Source organism: Silene latifolia, unplaced genomic scaffold, assembly GCF_048544455.1.
Source record: "Silene latifolia isolate original U9 population unplaced genomic scaffold, ASM4854445v1 scaffold_88, whole genome shotgun sequence".
NCBI classification, from domain to species: Eukaryota; Viridiplantae; Streptophyta; class Magnoliopsida; order Caryophyllales; family Caryophyllaceae; genus Silene; species Silene latifolia.
This window is the reverse complement of record NW_027413793.1, coordinates 3393042-3398768: the sequence shown is the minus strand read 5'-3', so window position 1 is coordinate 3398768 and position 5727 is coordinate 3393042. Positions and strand designations below refer to the sequence as shown.

General features: G+C 36.0%; 1 non-coding gene across 1 annotated transcript; it reads left to right on the top strand.

The window, feature by feature from the left end:
• The first annotated feature begins 413 nt into the window (after positions 1-413).
• On the top strand, positions 414-520 carry LOC141640565 (small nucleolar RNA R71). The gene has a single exon (XR_012543060.1). It is a non-coding gene; the product is annotated as a small nucleolar RNA R71 (small nucleolar RNA).
• The last annotated feature ends 5207 nt before the right edge of the window (positions 521-5727 follow it).

Below are 5727 nucleotides of genomic sequence, written 5' to 3'. Positions count from 1 at the left end.
CTTGTTCACTTGTTCCCCTACATTCACTTTGGTCATGTCCCAAAGTTCCACAATTCTCACATATTCCACTTGGAATTGATGAAGATGCCACCATGGCATTAACATGTTGCTTAGGTGATTTGGAGGCTTCTTCAAGCTTAGCCATAGCCTTCTCAAACTTCAAGTTGATGGTATCAATATGAGCACTAAGTTGAGCACCCAATTGAGTAATAGAGTCCACTTCATGCTTTCCTCCTCTAGTAGCCTTCCGAGGTCTACTATATTGTGAGTTATGAACCGCCATTTCCTCAATCTTGTTCCAAGTTTGATTATCGTCAACTTTGGTGAACATACCATTTGATGCCATATTGAGAATGTTTCGGGAGTCTTCATAAAGACCGTTCCAAAATCGTTGTACCAAGAACCACTCGCTAAGTCCATGATGAGGACATGAGCGACAAGTTCCTTTGAATCGCTTCCAAGCATCATACAAAGATTCTTCGTCCCTTTGTTTAAATCCCGTGATTTGGGCTCTTAGCATGTTAGTCTTTTCCGGAGGGTAGAACTTTTTATAGAAAGTAAGTGCCAATTTCTTCCAAGAATCGTTACCAAGAGTAGCCTTATCAAGGCTCTTTAGCCATTGTTTCGCGGTACCAATCAAAGAAAAAGGAAATAAGACCCATCGAATTTGGTCTTGAGTCACTCCGGTTTGTGAAATCGCATCACAATAGTCACAAAAAGTCTCCATGTGAGAATGAGGGTCTTCACTAGGCATCCCCCCAAATTGGCTTCTTTCGACTAATTGGATAAATGCGGATTTTGCAATGAAATTACCGATCAAGTGTTGTGGTGTGGGAGTACCATTGGGTAGGTTCTCCTCGGTTGGTACGGAATGTGATGAAAACTTAGGCATTGTGAATTGATTTTGTGGTTGATTTTGTGTTGGGTTCTCCTCTCCTTCTCTTGCAAAAAGGGTTGATGAACTCAATAGTATTTGGTTGAATATCCACAACCTCACTAATACCTCTCAAAGTAGTTCTAGCAAGTCTTCTATTGGTTGTCAAAGTTCTTTCAATTTCGTGATCAATGGGTAACAAGTTACCTTGTGATCTTCTAGACATGCAAAATATCAAACAACTCGAAAATAATTAGAACAAACCTTGAGGAGTTTTACTTCCCCAAGGCAAAGAAAGACACAACTAATAAAAATCAAACAAAATCAAATCAAGTTAACACCGTCCCTGGCAACGGCGCCATTTTTGGTCGGACTTTATCGTTTTCGGTTACTTGTCGTTAGGAGTACCTAGACCAAAACAATATTTATAACTTCACAAACTACTCTACTATTAGTAAAGAGGTAAGTAAAGGTCGGATCCCAAGGGACGGGTATTGATGTAGGATTTTCGATTGCTAATGGTCGTGTCTAAGGGTGTCACAATTTGGGTTGAGGTAGAAGATCACTAAACTAAATAACAATGTAAATAAACAAGCAAGATGATTAAAATGAGGTGTAAACAATTGATTAAAAGCACTATGGTGTCATGGGTTCATAGGGGATTCATGGGATTTGATCATACAAACATGTTTTCAACCAGATGCAAGAAATTATTGTTGTGATGGGATCGAGTTAGTGTATATCTTACAATCCCTAGGAAGGTTTGGGTCCCGGAGCCGAATCGATTAGATTGTACAACACCTACAAGTCGACTTAATCCTCCCTATCCAACTATATGCATGGTCTAATGAGACTCGAGTTGGTTTATGTCTTAGAAGTCTCATTGAAAAGATAAGTGATGGGTAAAAAATGCAAGGATTCATAGGCTCGCATTTCATCAAACATAACATGTGCATAAGTTTAAATCACTTCAAGCAAGCTAATTAATTATGAAAGTATATTAGATTAAGCATGTATCAATCCCCATGTTGGTTTCCCCTAATTCCCCATTAACCCTAGTTAAGGTGACTACTCACTCATTATCAAGTTTAACATGCTAACAAGGTTGTCAATCATACTAGCAAGATAAAACATGATGAATAAATGAAGATGATTAACAAAAATTAAAAAGGGATTAAGAGAATTATACCTAATGATGATTCCAATTAATAAAGCAAAGAATAATAGAAGTTTTTGATGAATGATGGAAGGTTGTCAATCCTCCAAATAAAACCCAAATAATCTTTAATTACCCAAAATAAATGATGAACAATAGAGAAATTAAGGAAATGAGATTTGTATTAATGCTTAATTAAAAGTTGATTACAAGATTAAGATGAGATTAAGATTGCATAAGAAGAACACTCCCATCTAATTAGTACAATGGGGTATTTATACTAAGGATTAAGTACATAAATTAGGGTTACCAAGGGCTTAAATGACGATTAAGACCCTTAGGAAAAGTTGAGGAAATGCTCCTCTCGAAGGAGATGCTCATCTCCGCTTTGCTAGTCTCCGTATAATATGCGCGGATCGTGGATCACGTAGCAAGGAAAAGCTTCCTGTCCAGCAATACGCTCATCCCGAGGGAAATATGAGCATCCTGAGCCTCAACCCGAGCGGGTTGAGCTGTGTCCCGCTCCAGATAAGCTTGATCCGCGCGGGTTGAGCTGCTGTTCCCTTTCTTTTTGCTTTTAAGCCTAAGATGCCTCTATATACTCTTTATTTCTACTTCCTTGGTCATCATTCTTGCCTCCTCTTCATACTTAGTCCATCAAATATCGTCAACAAGCTTCCAAATATGCACGAACGACGGGACTTTCCGCCTTATTATCTCCTTTCCTATAAAACATATAAAATGCACTAGGAAAGCAAAGTAGAAAGCATTTGACGGATAAAATGGTAATGAAATGTTATAAAAGTATGCAAAATAGGTTCAATTAGGGGACTAAATGTGTGCAAATAATGTTCACATCAAATATCCCCAAACTGAACCTTTACTCGTCCTGAGTAAAGAGGTGACAAAAACTAGGACCCTTATTCAAACTAACCTACTAATATAACCGATGTGAGACAATTAGTGGGTCTCACTCCGCCCCTTCAACTCACAACAAGACAACCATGAGGTAGGATGCCTTCTTGCAAGGCAAGGTGGGGCTTGCCAAAATGGCGACACATCCAAGCATTAAAGCACACAAAATCAAGTAATGGATGCATCTACAAAAGAATAGCCACTTTCCTCATCTAAGTGGCAGAAATTATCTACATGGGAAGCAATCTAAGGGTACACATTCCATCATAGATACGATTTCTTCAAACTACTAAGCCTAGAAGGATACCAATAAATCACCTACAAGTTGTGTCAAGCTAGGGTACCTTTGTCCTCAATCGTTAAATGCTTTCGTCAAGAGTAGACTCCCTATGGTGTTAGAAACACTGGAGGATCGCGGAATTCCCCTTCTTGCCTAGACAAGAAGAAGGGTCATCCCCTCTCTACCATGCACAAAAGTGGATACGATGGAAAAGGGATCAATAGTATTTGAGTTTCATTTGGGAGTTTGCTTTTGTTGTTTGTTTTTCCGCCCAATTTCTTGTGACATTTGACATTTGAGAACACTTTCTTTTTGCCATTTCTTTTGATGTTTGACATTTCAATACTTGACAACTTTCAACTTTTTGCATTTTCTTTTGAACATTTTCAAAGTCACCCCATTTGTAGTGAGGGTGCTTATATTTGAAGCATTAGGAGACTATTTTTACTCCTCTTTTCATTTGATGCAATTGCAAACTTTCTTGACTTTTCATTTCATTTCTTGAACTCAAATTTGAACAATTTTTGTGCCCATTCCCTTTGATGACAAAATGTGGTAGAATGTAGAAGATGGTTGCATGGTTTCAAGGGTCACCTTGGAATAAACGGTAGCCAAGGAGTTATCACACCACAAGGTACTCTTGACTAGGCCTTAATCCATGGGTCAAAGGATACTAGCATGACACATCCTAGGGTGTTTTACAAGTATTCTAACAAGCAAAGTCTTAAGAAAAAAAAGTATCTACAAGGGCCTTATATATACTTGTCAAGCTTCCCAAATAGACGGTTTCACAAATTATTTCCTAAATGCAACTATATGCCATGATGCAACTATCATATATACAACCTAATGCATATGCTTCTACCAACTATTATGCCGAATAATCTAAATGCAAGTCCTATAATCACATTGTTTATACCGCATCAATCAAAATAAAGCCACATAGTCATTAACATAAAGAGGAAAAAGGAGATTGGAAAGATCATACCATGCGGTCTTCAATATCCTCATGTCTCGGATGTGGCGTAGTCAATCAATGTGAAAAAGGATGAACAAACACAATATATATACAAAACAATATATACAAGATTACACTACAAAGGAAATGAACATGTTTTTGAGTTTTTCAATTTTTCAATTTTTTATGGTTTTCATTTTTATGAAACAAAAAGACATGTTTTTGTATTTTTAAAATTTTTTCAAAATTTATATGTTTTTGGAATATAAATTCACATCCCCCACTTTATTTTGGGCATTGTCCTCAATGTACATGTAGGAGTAGGAATGAAAAAGAAAGTACATGTTTTTTGGATTTTTGAATAAATGCAATGATATGAATGAATGCATGCTCTTACTAAATGCAATTCTATATGACGTATATAACAAATGAATGCAATCTAAACTATACTATATAATGCATGAGTTTTTGTTATGGTGGAGAGCATAATTTAGATTAGCTCCCAATGCATATGCATAAACTTCCCCAAACCAAAATAGACACTATTTCTAATGTCAAAAATTGGGGGAGTTCATGCATAAAGATGCTATGCATGTAACTTTAAAATTTGTCATTTTGGATTTTGAAAATGGGAACAATAAAATGAACACCTTATTGGAACCAAGGTGTTAGTCCTCTAGATGATACTAGGACTCCACAAATATGATCAAGATAAAATAAAAACAAGAGAAGTAGACAAACCATAAAGGAGGTGTAAGAATGTAGGATCCTCCAAGAGTTTGCTAGTCCTTGCCCATTGCGTCATCATCATCAACCTCCTCACTTGAGGCATCATCAACCTCCATGGATGTGGAGTCATTTCCACTCTCACTTGCACTTCCTTCCTCTTCATCCTCTTCATTCTCTTCTTCTTCTTCACCTTCTTGCTCATCACTTGTTGGAGTATGTGTCCTCGACAATAATGCGATCACATGTTTAAATCTCATGTTAAGAATACATAAGGGAATGTAACATTTTATTGTCAACTGATCCACATTAATCGGTAATGATTGGCTGACTAGAGTTTGACATTACTGTCGTGTGACGATGGTGATCAGTTGATCCCTTAAGGTCATACCTCTAGGGAAACATTCTTAATTGACTAATTAATTAATTGTATGACGATACAAGTTAATTAATTCCTTAAAATTGAACAAATGATTTTGTGAGTTATAATACGTATCTTATTGTAATTCGATTATATAAGATTCGTTCTAAGTAATTAAATTATTTTATTACTTAAGGTTTATTTATTGTTTATGAAACAATTGATATAAGAATGAATTGATTATTATAAATACAAGTAGTTGTGATTTATAATTATATGACCCATTTTAAGTTATAGTAATTGTGAATTACTAGTTAATTTTGTATGTGATTTATTTTATTTATATAATGATTTTTAATGTGTTAAAAATGCATTATTTAAACCACATGTCTAGTAACATGTCCAATATGTCACACAATACATATTAACAAATTGACAAAGTTAAAATGGGATCCAT